Source organism: Hypanus sabinus, chromosome 21 (genome assembly GCF_030144855.1).
Source record: "Hypanus sabinus isolate sHypSab1 chromosome 21, sHypSab1.hap1, whole genome shotgun sequence".
NCBI lineage: Eukaryota > Metazoa > Chordata > Chondrichthyes > Myliobatiformes > Dasyatidae > Hypanus > Hypanus sabinus.
The window spans coordinates 34,422,294-34,436,848 of record NC_082726.1 but is presented as its reverse complement, the minus strand read 5'-3'; the positions used below and the strand labels follow the sequence as shown (position 1 = coordinate 34,436,848).

At 43.5% G+C, this 14,555-nt stretch overlaps 1 protein-coding gene across 2 annotated transcripts in view; it reads right to left on the bottom strand.

Moving 5' to 3' along the window:
- The window catches only part of ghitm (growth hormone inducible transmembrane protein), a 31,562-nt gene extending 25,464 nt beyond the window's left edge, over nucleotides 1-6,098 (bottom strand). The window contains exon 1 of one of the 2 annotated variants that reach the window (XM_059946285.1): nucleotides 5,970-6,098. The gene's annotated coding sequence lies outside the window, so the exon portion shown is untranslated. The remainder of the gene's footprint in view (nucleotides 1-5,969) is intronic. The other variant, XM_059946286.1, reaches the window with a different exon arrangement.
- Between the last annotated feature and the right edge of the window lie 8,457 nt (nucleotides 6,099-14,555).

Genomic DNA, 14,555 nt, shown 5'->3' with positions numbered 1-14,555 from the left:
CCGCCGCTTCCTCCCTTCAGCTGCCCTGATGTCGGGTCCGAGCAAGGACATTACCTGGGACGAGGAGTCCGCCGCCGCTTTCGTTCAAACGAAGGAAGCTTTGGCGGACGCCGCAATGCTAGTACATCCCAGAATGGACGCCCCTACCGCCCTCACAGTGGACGCATCAAACACGGCAGTCGGTGGGGTGCTGGAGCAACTCATCGCAGGTCGCTGGCAACCCCTGGCGTTTTTCAGCAAAAACCTGCGATCACCCGAGCTCAAATACAGTGCTTTCGACCGGGAACTGTTGGCGCTCTACCTGGCAATCCGGCATTTTAGGTACTTCCTAGAAGGTCGGCCCTTCACCGCGTTCACGGACCACAAACCGCTTACCTTTGCGTTTACGAAAGCATCCGACCCCTGGTCGTCCCGCCAGCAATGCCACCTGTCCTACATCTCTGAATACACGACGGATGTCCGGCACGTCTCGGGTAAGGACAATGTCGTGGCGGATGCGCTCTCTCGCCCTACCGTTCATGCCCTTTCCCAAGGGGTAGACTTTGAGGCACTGGCAGAGGCGCAGCAGGCGGATGAGGAGATTCCGAGTTACAGAACCGCAGTCTCCGGTTTGCAGCTCCAGGACCTCCCCATGGGCCCGGGTGAGAGGACCCTACTCTGTGACGTCGCCACCGGCCAGCCCCGTCCCGTCATCCCGACAGCGCCGCGTTTTCGACTCCATTCATAACTTGGCGCATCCCTCCATCCGGACAACTGTCTGGATGGTTTCCAGCAGGTTCGTTTGGCACGGACTCCGCAAACAGGTCATTGAATGGGCCAAAACGTGCATGCACTGCCAGACGGCCAAGGTGCAGCGGCACACCAAAGCCCCACCGCAGCAGTTCCATCCCGCCCACTGGCGTTTCAACCACATTCATGTGGATATCGTGGGCCCCCTGCCAGTGTCGCGTGGAGCACGGCACCTCCTGACTATTGTGGACCGGTTCACAAGATGGCCAGAGGCGGTCCCGCTCACTGACACCACCTCCGAATCTTGCGCCCGAGCCCTGATCGCCACCTGGATATCTCGCTTTGGTGTACCAGCCCACATTACCTCCGACAGAGGCGCCCAGTTCACCTCCAGCCTGTGGTCAGCTATGGCCAGCCTTTTGGGGACTCAGCTGCACCACACCACTGCCTACCACCCACAGTCGAACGGGCGAGTGGAGCGTTTCCACCGTCACTTGAAGTCGGCCCTCATGGCCCGCCTGCGAGGAGCCAACTGGGCGGACGAGCTTCCCTGGGTCCTACTCGGCATTCGCACAGCGCCCAAGGACGACCTGCACGCCTCGTCGGCCGAGTTGGTATACGGCGCGCCCCTGGTTGTCCCCGGGGAGTTCCTACCAGCCCCAAGGGGGCAAGAGGAAGATCCCGCAGCAGTCCTGGGCAGACTACGCGAGAAGCTCGGTAACCTGGCCCCCATACCCACTTCACAGCACGGGCGGCACCCGACCTGCATACCCAAAGACCTACAGAACTGTAAGTTTGTGTTTGTACGAAGGGGCGGGCATCGGCCACCGCTGCAGCGGCCATACGAGGGGCCGTTTACGGTGCTCCGGAACAACAGGTCCACGTTCGTGCTGGACGTTGGGGGGAAAGAGGAGGTTTTCACGGTGGACCGCCTCAAACCGGCCCATGTGGACCTGGCGCAACCGGCCGAGTTTCCGGCACCTCGGCGCAGAGGCCGACCTCCCAAGCAGGTTCTGGCCCAGACTGTGGACATTGGGGGGTGTATCGCCGGTTCTGGGGGGGGGGGGGTTATGTGGCGACCCATTTCCTGGCACATCCGAACTGACTCACAATTAGATAGCCTAAGGGGGTTTGCGAGCACAGAGCTTTGGAGCCTCTGCGCCATGGGGGGCAGGTTGAGGGAGGCTTAAAAGTGAGGCTGAAGATTTCGAATAAAGTTTTTTCCTTCGACTGCAGTTACCGACTCCGTGTTGTAATTTTAGCGCTGCATGTAGCACACCGCTACAATACCATGGTTGTCACGGATTTTATAGGGATTAGTGTGCCCCCACCAAAATCATTTAAAGTCTTCGTCAACCAGAAGCCCTGGATGAATCATGAAATCTGCAATCTGCCAAAGACCAGATCAGTGGTATTCATGTCCGGTGAGCAAGATGCAAAAGGTCCATGTACAATCTCCAGAAAGCCATCTCACGTGTGAAGTGGCAATTCTGGACCAAACTTGAACCACTGAGCAATACTCGACAGCAGTGGCAGGGCTTGAATGCTATTACCTCTTACAAAGTGAAATCAAGTGACGTAAGTGACAACAAGGCTTCGCTACCAGATGAGCTCAATGCCTTCTATGCTCACTTTGCCATCAAAACATGGAGGAACCTTCATGAACTTCCACAGCCTCAATGACCCTGTGATTTCAGTCTGAGGCTGACATTAGAGCATCCTTCAGGAGGGTAAACCCACAGAGTTCATCCAGCCCAGATGGAGTACCTGGCTGAGTACTGAAGACCTGTGCAGATTAACTGACTGGAGAGCTCACCAATATCTTTAATCTCTCGTTTAAACAGTCTCAGGTACCCATCTGCTTCAAGCAGGCTCCAATTATACCAGTGCCGAAGAAGAATATGGTAACCTGCCTCAATGACCATTGCCCACTGGCACACACATCCACTGTGATTAAGTGCTTTGAAACATCGGTGATGAAACATCAACTTCAGCTTGGGAAGCAACTTGGATCCACTCTAATTTGCCTACAATCACAACTGGTCCATAGCAAATGGCATTTCATTGGCTCTTCACTCAACCTTGGAACATCTGAACAGCAAAGATGCACACATCAGGATGTTCTTCATTGTCTACAGCTTGGCATTCAATACTATCATTCCCTCAAAATTCATAAGTTTTAAGGCCTTAGTCTCAATACCTCCTTGTGCAATTGGATCCTTGATTTCTTCACTTGAAGACCTCAATCAATTTTAATTGGGAACAACATCTCCTCCACAATCTCCATCAGCACAAGTGCACAAGGCTGTGTGCTTAGTCCCCTGCTTTATACAATGACTATGAAGCTAAGCATGGCTCCAATGCCGTATTTAAGATGGCGAACATCATTGTTGTTGGACAAATCAGCGTCTAGAAGGGAGACTGAAAATCTTGCTGAGTGGTGTCACATTACATATTGTACTCAATACTGACTTAAAAAGGCTAATGTGCCAAAAGCTCTCTTAACAACTCTATCTTCCTGTAACACCACTTTCAAGGCATTATGGATCTATATCACCAGATCCCTTTGTTCTCAGTGCCCCACTGTGCAAGTGTTACCGAAGTGCAACACCTCACACTTGTCTGTACTAAATTTCATCTGTCATTATTAAGCCCATTTTTCCATTCTTACTGCAAGCTTTAATAGCCGTCCTCACTGTCCATTACATCCTCAGTCTTGGTGTCATCTGCAAAACTGCTGATCCACTTTACCGTATTATCATCCAAATCATTTACACAGATGACAAACACCAGACCCAGTCAGCACAGATCCCTGCATCACAAACCTCCATTGCCACATGACTGAACCTTCGTGACCAGTCTCCCAGTTATTAAAGAAACATACAGAAAATGCTGGAGGAACTCAGCAGGTAAGGCAGCATCTATATGAAAGAGTAAACCATCAACATTTCTGGCCAAGACCCTTCTTCAGGATTGAGGAGGATGGGGGGAGGGGATAGGGGAAAGAGGCTAGCTGGAAGGTGATAGGAGAAGACAGGTCTGTAGGAAAGGTCAAGGGCTGGAGAAGAAAGAATCTGAGAGCAGTGGAGAACAGGAGAAAGGGAAGAAGGGGACCCTGAGGAAATAATAGGCAGGTGACAAGTGAAAGGTCAGAGTGGGAAATGGTCGGGGTGGGGGGAGAAATTTGTTCACCAGAAGGAGAAATCGATGGTTACTCCTCAACCCTGAGGATGGCCTCATCTTGAAACAAGAGGTCATGGATCGACATGTCAGAAAGGGAATTAAAATGTTTGGCTAGCAGGAAATCTCACTTGTGGTGGATGGTGCAGGGGTGTTTGACAAAGCTGTACCCTAAATTTACAATCGGCGTCACCAGTCTTGAGGAGGCTGCATTGGGAGCACTGGACACAACAAACGACACCAGCAGATTTGCTGTTTGTGGCCTTGAATGGAGATTTGGGAGGTAGTGTATCGCCAGGTCTGCTTTACATCGATGTTCTTGGAAGGAAATTAAAGGGGAGGGACATATGGACAAGGAAGTTGCCGAGGGAGTAATCCCTGTGAAAAGTGGGGTGGGGATGGTGAAGGTTGTAGGATTCCTTTGGAGATGGCAGAAGTTATGGAGTATGTGTTGGATGCAGAGACTGATGTGGTGGTAGGTAGGGACAAGAGGGAGCCTATATTAACAGTAAAAAGAATTGACTAAGGAGAGATTAGACCAACAACTGAGGTTAGGTGGAATTGCAACTAGAGCTCATGGGTTAAAGGTGAAAGGTGAAAAGATTAAGGGGAATCTTCTTCACTCAGAGGGCTGTTAATGTGGAATGAGATGCCAGTGCAAGTGGTGCACTTGAGCTTGATTTCAATGTACAAGTAAAGTTTGGTAAGTACATGCATAGTAGGGGTATGGTCCAGGTGCATGTCAATGGGACGAGGCAAGTAAAATGGTCTGGCAAAGTCTAAATGGGCCAAAGTGCCTGATTCTGCACTGTATTTTTCTATGACTATGACAGGGCCAACTATGTGTAGAGCAATAGGAGATGGCTGAGACTTTAAATGTCTTTCTTCTCCACATTTACTAAGGAGAATATCATGGAAGACAAGTGAGGATAATACGTAGTGAGGTTTTGGATCATATTCATTTGAGGAAGATGGTAATTTGCTAGATGTGCTTCAAGGCTGCAAATCACCAGGGCTTGACTAAGTATACCCGGATGTTATGGGAGACCAAAGATATCAGAGGCTTTCTGAGAAATTAGCTTTGCCATTAGCTACAGGCAAAGTTCCAGAAGATTTAAAGGTGGCTACTGTTGTTCCACTGTTCTAGAAAGGTAGCAAGAACAGGCCAGGAAACTACTGGCTGGTGAGCCTAACTTCAGTTGTTAGGAAGTCACTGGAGGAAATTTGAAGGACAGTATCTACAAATGATAAGACACTCAAGGACTAATCGGGAACATTCAGCATGGTTGTGTGTGGAAGGTCATTTATCATTAATCTTTGAGTGTTCTGAAGAGATAACGAAGGAGCAATGGATGTTGTCTACGTGGATTTCAGTAAGGCTTTGGACAAGGTCAGGCATAGCAGGTGATCTGGAAGGTTAGGTTGCACGGGCTTTGGGGAGCTAAGGAGCTGGATTCAGAAATGGTTTGACGATGGTTGAAGGTCGATTCTTCGACTGGAGGCCTGTGACTAGTAGTATACCTTGGGACCAGTGCTGGACCACACGTTTGACCCTTACAGTATGATCCTACTGAGCAACATTTAGGCCGAGGACTGAAGGGAGGAAGCACATGATGCAATCTTGTGTCATAACCCGAGGGTAATTCACAATCCAACAGCGACCGAAACACAGAAGCCTTTAAAGAAGCATATAAATTCACACGCCAGCTTCACAAAACCTTCAGTGAGAGACATCCCCGGGTTTTACACCAGAGCTCCGTTAACATATGCGCGATGAGCCCCGCCGAAGATAAAGGAGCGATGGGGCCAGACTGCTCCGTCCCAGGGCAAGGGAGGAGCGGAGCAGGTGGGATCAGCAAACAGGCACAGGTTTAGCAAGGGTGTGGGTCGAGCGGCCGTCTACCGGGAGACACGGCCACAAACCGGGAACTGCCACACCGGTCTCCATTCCCCTTCCCAGTCCTCCAACCCACTCCCAGGGTACCCCGACACTACCCACGAGGTACAAGCGCTGTACTTCGACTATTTCCTCCCCCCCACCCCGCATGCCCTGCACTCACCTCCCCCAGAACTGCGCCACCACTCACTTAGCCTTTCCGGAACATTCGCCTGCAGTCCCTGCGCATGCGCCGCAATTAAGCGGCTTCCTGAACGACAACGGGCGGCGGAGCTGGTCACGTGAAATGGTGTTTACGTTTGATTGGGGACGTGTTTACGTCATTCCCGTCCCGCATCGCGTAGCCAGATTATCGGTGAGCACGCAGGCAATTAGGTTACAGGCGGTAATCTGTGTGGTTATGCCAACATCAACATTTAATCTCATGTACCATTCCTACTACCAGTACCTCCCTCACTGTATTTTCCCCTGTAGCCCGCTCTCCATGCCCCTTCCTCCCTTTCTATTGACCACCCTTCTTTCCACGTTCCTCTTTCTCATGGCTTCTCCAATCTCTACATCACTCTCCTCTCCCACCCCTCTTTACTTAAACCCTCCTTCCTCATTTACCCCTTCTGCCTGCTCCCCGTCTCCTATGACAACCATCAAGACAGCTCTCCTATCTCTTGCGTTACTCCTTTGCATCAAAGGCTGTAACAATGGGGTCTTGGTTATGACTAATCAGGATATGGAAATCGCTGTTACAAAAAATTGGATACGAGAAATAAAATTTATTGCAATGTAATTATGATGTGATCTATTTATAAAACCATAATTCCCCACACCCCCTGCTCATAGACTCCAGGATTTGAGGATTTGCTCTCAGGAAATAGGGTGTGCATCATTCTCCCCCTTCACATAACTGCCCCATTGCCTCAGCTGCTCTCAATAAGAGTGAGCTTTGCGTCTACACTGAGACACAAGCGATTGAACATACTGTAATGAACATTGAGCTACAGGAACTTATCGGGTTGGGCAGTGTCTGTGTGGTTTCTGACCTGAAACGTCAACAATCTTTCTCACCTCCCACCCAGCTGCATGACCTGCTGAGCTCCTCCACCCACATCCACACAACCTCCTGGGAAAAGTGGTCTCCCTGAATTCCCCACTTGATCTCGTTTTCCCTTTCCATACCCTGGACTACATTGTAGAATAATGGACAAAAGATATAGAACATGGAACAGGCCCTTTGACTGACAATGCTATGCTGAACCAATTAAATTAGAATGAAATGGCTAACTAAACTATTTTCTTCTGCCGACACAGTATACATGTCCTTCCATTTTTCTCACATTCATGTGTCCATCTAAATGTCCCTTAAAGTCTCTAATTTCTACCTTTACCACCACCCCAAGCAGTGCATTCCGGGCATCTGCCACCCTGTATAAAACCTTGTCCTTTACGTCTCCTTTGAAAGGACCCCCCCCCTCACCTTAAATGCATGCCTGAGTTCAACTTTTGGAAAAAGATATTGTCTGCCTACTCTACCTATGCCTCTCAGAATCTCATGAACCTTTATCTGATCTCCCCTCAACCTCCGCTGTAGCACAACTAGAGTTTTATAAAGCTGCAACATACCTTCCTGACAGCGCCTCAGCTAATGAAGGCAAGCATGCCATATACCTTCTTAACCACCCAATTCAACCTGTGAAGCCACTTTAAGGGAACTATGAAAATGGACCCCAAGATCCCTCTGCTCAGCAACACTATGAAAGCTCTTGCTCTTAACTGTGTGTTATCTCATTGCATTTGACTTTACCAAGGAGAGGAACTTCTCATCTGGGCAGGTTAAACTCCTTCTGCCATTTCTCTTCAACAGATCTATACACTGTCGGATTATTTGTCAGTCTTCCACACGATCAACAACACCACCAATCTTCATTATATCTGTAAACTTACTAACCCACCATCCAAATTTTCATCTGGATCACTTATATACATGACAAACAGCAGCTCCCTGTGGTACACTAATAGTGACAAACCTCCAGCTAGAATAACTCCATTCAACCACTATCCTGTCTTCTATGTGCAAGCCAGTTCTGAATCCAAACGGCCAATTCACCATGAATCCCATGTATCTTTATCATCCGGATGAGCCTCCCATGAGGGACCTTGTCAAATGCCTTACAAAGATCCATATATACAACATCCAAAATTCTACCTGCTCAATTGCCCTCATCACCTCATCAAAAAACTCAAGCATGTTAGTAAAACATGATTTGCCCTGTACAAAGCCAAGCTGGCTCTCCATAACTAGACCATAGTTTTCCAAATGTTCATAAATCATATCCCTAATAATTCCCTCCAGTGACTTCCCTGCCTCTGATGTGAGACTCAGCAGTGTATAGTTTCCAAGATTATTCTTCTTGAATAATGGAACACCATTAGCTACTCACCAATCGTCTAAGACCTTGCCTTTGGCTAGAGAGGACACAAAAATATTAGTCAAGGCCCTAGCAATCTCTTCCCTTGCCTCTCTCAATAGTCTGGGATATATCCCATCAGACCTGGGGACTAATCCACCTTAATGCTCTTTAAGAGACCTAGCACTACCTCCTCCTCATCCATGAAATGCCCTAGCATATCAATATGCACAGCACTGATCTCCCTATCCTCCATGTCCTCCTCCTTAATATAATACCAATTTAAAGTACTCATAAAGGAGCTCATCAATATTGTTTACATCCAAGCAAATGTTCCCCCTAAATGCACTCCCTTCCCTCATCCTTGAGTGATCCTACCCTCTCTGTAGTTATCCTCTTGCTCTTGATGTATGTATAAAATGCCTTGGGATTCTCTTTAATCCTGGACTTTTCATGGACTCTCCTGACTTAGTTAATTCCATTCTTGAGTTCTTTTCTGGCTTATTTATAACCCTCAAGGCTCAGTTTGATTCTAGCTTCCTATGCTTTTCATGCTTTTCCTTTTTCTTCTTGTCTTAATTCATCACTTTCTCAACATCCAAGGTTCTCTTACTTTGCCATCCTTGTCCTTCTTCTTACTGGAATGTACCTGTCCTGTACTCTGTCCAGTTGGTCTTTAAACACCCTCAACATACCATGTGTGGACTTGTCCACAAACAGCTATTCACAATTAACTCTACCTAGTTCCTGCCCAATGCTCCAACAATTTGCACTGCTCCAATTAAATACCCTCTCACAAGGTCCATACCTATCCTTATCTATAGCTATCTTAAACTTAAGGAGTTGTGGTCACTGTCATTCCAACTGTTCACCCACTAAAAGATCAGTGACCTCGCCTGGTTCATTGTGCAACACCAGGTCCAGTACAGCTCTTCCTCTTGTTGGATTAACTACATATTGATTTGAGAAACACCTAACAAATCTGCCCCAACTAAACCTTGTATGCAGAAGGACCCAGTTTATATTAGGAAAGTTGGGGTCCCCCCTGACAACAGCATCAATGTTTTTACACCTTTCCTTAATCTACCTGTAAATCTGTTCCATAATGACCTGGTGGCTATTGGGGGTGGGATCAGTAGTAGAATCCCAACAGAATGATTGAAACCTTCCTATTTTCCTATTTTTGATTTCTACACATGTAAACTCGGCGGACGAGCCAACCACTATGTCCTCTCTGAGTGCAGCTGTGATATTGTCCCTGCTAAGTAGTGCAACTCCCCCAACTCTTTTACCTCCCTCTCAATTTTTTTAAACATTGAAACCCTGAGATATTAAGCACCCATTCTTGTCCCTCTAAAACCAAGAATCTGTAATTGTCAGAGCATCATAGTTCCACATACTGATCCATGTTCTAAGTTCATCACCTTAATCCATAATACTCCCAGCATTAAGTTACACACATTTCAAACTATTCATATCATCACATCCATTATTTTTCTTCTGTCTGGCTCTGACATCTACCCTGCTCTCCACCCTTTCACCTTCTGAACTGGTACTCTGGTTCACATCCCCTCCTGAGGAGCACTAGCGAGTCTCCCGGCCAGGATATTGGTTTCTCTCCAGTTTAGGTGGAATCCATCACTCTTGTACAGGTCACCCCTTGCCCCAGAAATGGTTCCAATTATTCAAGAACATGAAATTCTGTTCCGTGTACCAGTTCCTCAGCAACTCATTTATCTACGGTATTATCCTGTTCCTGTCCTGACTAACATATTCCACTGGAAGTAATCCAGAGATTATTACCTTAGAGGTCCTGCTCCTCAGCCTCATTCGTAGCTCCCTATAGTCACTGCACAGGACCTCTTCTCCTCTCTACCTTTGTCATTGGTACCAGTGTTTACAATGAGTTCTGGCAGTTTACCCTCACAATAGGGAATCCTCTGCATCCTAGCACCTGGGAGGCAACACACCATCCTGGTGTTCCTTACATGGCCAATGAATGTCCTGCCCACCTCTCTAACTATGAATAATCTGGATTTACAACACATGGTTAACTTGTTGCACAAGACAATAAGACAGAGGACCAGAATTAGGCCACTCAGCCCATTGAGTCTGCTCCTCCATTCCATCATGGCTGACTTATTATCCATCTCAACCTCTTTCTCTTGCCTTCTCCCCTTAACCTTGAACACCCTGACTAATTAAGAACCTGTTGACTTCTGCTTTAAGGATACCTCCACAGCAATCTGTGACAATGAATACCACAGATTCTCCACCCTCTGGTTAAAGAAATTCCTTCTCAACTCTGTTCTAAATGGCAGTCTCTCTATTCTGAAATTGCACCCTCTGGTCCTAGACTCCCCCACTTTAGAAAACATCCTTTCCACATCTGCTCTATCTCGGCCTTTCAATATTCAATAGGTTTCAAAGATATCCCACCCCCATTCTTCGAAACTCCTGCAAATACAGGCCCAGAGCATTAAAATGCTCTTCATATATGAACACTTTCGTTCCTGCAATCATTTTTGTGGAAATCCCCTGGACCCTCTCCAATAGCAGCACATTTTTTTTGTAGAAAAGGTGCCCAAAACTGCTCACAATACCCCAGATGTGGTTTGACCAAAGCCTTATAAAGTCTCAGCATCACATTCTTGCTCTCATATTCTAGTCCTCTTGAAATGAATGCCAACATTGCATATAGCTTCCTTGCTACTGACCCAACCTGCAAATCTACTTTTAGCATATCCCATAAAAGGAATCCCAAGTCCCTTTGCACTTCTGAATTTTGACTTTTCTCCTTTATTCCTTCTACCAAAGTGCATTACCATATCTTCCCTACACTATATTCCATCTGCCACCTCTTTGCCCATTTTCCCAATCTGTCCAAATTCTTCTGCAGACTCTCTCCTTCCTCAAGGCTTTGCTTCCTATCTTTGTATCATCTGCAAATGTGACCTCAAAACCATCAATTCCGTTATCCTAATCATTAACCTAATCATGGGAAAGGAGCGGTCCCAATACAGAACACTGTGTAACACCACTAGTTACTGGCAGCCAACCAGAATAGGCTCCCTAGTGTTGGTACATGAATGATGAAGTATAATTAGCTCCTCGGTGCAGAATTCTCCAAACTCTATGCAGCAGTCCAATCTTTTTGTCACATTTACCTCATGACTGTCTGGCCTTCAGTTTGTGCTCCTGCACAGAATCCCAACCTCTGATCAGTCTCCCCCATTCCATCCCATCCCACAGGCTGGAAAAGCTAGTCTTAAGCACCCATTCTTGTCCCTCTAAAACCAAGAATCTGTAATCGTCAGAGCATCATAGTTCCACATACTGATCCATGTTCTAAGTTCATCACCTTAATCCATAATACTCCCAGCATTAAGTTACACACATTTCAAACTATTCATATCACCATATCCATTATTTTTCTACTGCCTGGCTCTGACATCTACCCTGCTCTCCACCCTTTCACCTTCTGAACTGGTACTCTGGTTCACATCCCACAGGCTGGAAAAGCTAGTCTTCCATTCACTCTCACTTTTAGAATGTCATTTTCCCTTTATACCTGGATGTTCGAGTGTTTAAGAGACTTGTTTAAAGAACTTTGGCAGAATGACAGCAATTTCATTGTATTTCTCCAAAGCAATTAACTATCATCCTGAAAAGTTGATTTGTATGAGTTAATTCAAATTATAGAGATTGACATCTTAATAATCAAACAGAATCTATAAAAATACAGTGAAGTAGAAAAAAAAATTAAAAACAAAAATGCAATGAAAATCCATCACTATCAGATCTTAATTTTGCTCAAGTAGTTTATTTAGAACAGGAATTCCCTACTTGGGGTCCGCAGACCCCCTGTTTAATTTAAGAGTTCATGGCATAAGAAATGGTTGGGGACTCCTTCTTTAGAAGATACAAAGCTAAAAAATCAGAAAGCAATTATCTTGAAATATGTTGATCAAATCAACATCATAAGCCATCAAAGTCACCAGACAACACCAAACTTACAAGAACATACAAGGACAAAAAGATGGAAAATTTATATTTTTCATTTTCATTTTTAGAATCTTGTTATTGATATATAATCATCAACAGCTATAAAATGATACAAAACTTTAACATATTAATATGCATACAATTAATAAAACTGAAGGGAAAAAACTGATCTTGAAATATAAAAATGGAAATTTTTAAAAATATATATACATAGAAAAAAAGAAGGGAAAAAAAGAAGAACCCTATCTAACTAAGAAAAAAACCCACTAACTATATAAAAAAACATTAGGAATCAACCTCCCAGAGCAATACGTTTGACCATCATCTAAATAGGTTTTAAAAAAAGCCATCAACTGTCATTTCATATTTATAAAAAAAAATAAAATTGGAAGGAAACCATATAACTTAATTCAAATTAAATGATAATATTTGGCAAAAGAACCCCATCTTCTCTCAAAATCAAATTGAGGATCAAAAGTTCTACTTTTGATTTTTTCCAAACTAAGACATAACATCACTTGAGAAAACCATTCAATTAATGTAGGGAAGGAAATATCTTTCCATTTGAATAAAATAGCCCTTCTTGCCAGCAGTGTAGCAAATGTAATTACGTGTTGATCTGAAGAGGAGATGCCCTGAATATGATGCGGAACTGTTCCAAATAGAACAGTCAATCTGTTAGGTTGTAAATTAATTTTCAAAGCTTTAGAAATTGTAGAAAATAAAGATTTCCAAAATGATTTTACAGAAGAGCATGAGCAGAACATATGTGACAAAGTAGCTACTTCCGTTTTACATCTATCACAATAGTTATCTATACTAGGAAATATTTAGGATAGTCTCTCCTTTGTTAAGTAATAACGGTGTACAATTTCAAATTGAATTAAAAAATGGTTGGCAAATACAGAAGAAAAATTTATGTTTTTCAAAACTTGAAGCCAATCTTCATTAACAAAGGTCATATTAAGTTTTCTCTCCCAATCTTGTTTAATCTTTAGTGATAGGTTCTCTTTTTGTAACAAAAGTAAATTGTAAATTCTACTAATGGAACCTTTCACTAAGGGATTCAATTTCAAAATGGTATCCAACAAATCAGATTCTTGTAAATATGGAAACTTGGGTAAATATTGTTGTAAAAAATGTCTAACCTGAAAATATTGCAAAAGTGTGTATAAGCGAGAGAAAATTTATTAATTAACTCCTCAAAAGTCATCAATCGACCATCACAAAATAAATCTGTAAAGGAATGATTTCCTTTATTTTTCCATAGAAGAAAAGTGGGGTCAATTGTTGAAGGTTCAAGTAAAAAAATTCAATATAAAAATTAGATAACTTAAATTGTTTAAGATTAAAAGAATTATGGAACTGAACCCAAATCCATAGAGATTATTTAAATTTGGAATTTTAGAGAGCTGTAAAGGTAATGGAGCACCTAAAATTGAAGTTAAATGAAAGTGTTTAACAGCATTTAATTCCAAATTAACCCATAATGGTTTTTGGCTCTTACCAAGCCAATATAACCAAAAACATAATTGTCTAATATTTACAGCCCAATAACACAGTCTTAAATTAGGAAGTGCAAGTCCACCATCTTTTAAAAATTTTTGTAAATGATACTTATTAATTCTAGGTCTCTTATTGTTCCAAATAAAAGAAGAAATAAGAGAGTCAATTTGATCAGAAAATTCTTTAGTTAAAAAGATAGGTATATTTTGGAAAACATATAAAAATCTAGGTAAAATCATCATTTTCACAGCATGAATATGACCTATTAAAGAGAAAGTAAGTGGATTCCATCTATAAAATAACTGTTTCATGGAGTCCATTAAAGGAAATATAGTCGCCTTATAGAGATCTTTATATTTTTTAGTAATTATAATGTCTAAATATCTAAATGTATTAACAATTCTAAAAGGAATCTTATTATATGTACTAACATGAACATTTAATGGAAACAATTCACTATTATTCAAGTTAAGTTTATATCCTCAAAATTTACCAAAATCTTTAAGTGTTTCCAAAAGATTAGGAATTGATTCCTCAAGATTTGAAATAAAAACCAAAAGATCATCTGCATAATGAGAAATCTTATGTATGGTACCATTCATAGAGATATCATGGATATTTTTAGCTTCACATCATGTTATAGCTAAAGGCTTCAATACAAGATTAAATAATAAAGGACTTAATGGACATCCCTGTCTAGTGCCACTAGAAAGTGAGAAAAAAGAAGACCGGCAGTTATTAGTAATGATCATGACAATAGGATTCTTATAAATCATTTGAATCCATTTATTGGAATTATAACCAAAACCAAATTTTTCTAATACTTTAAACAAATA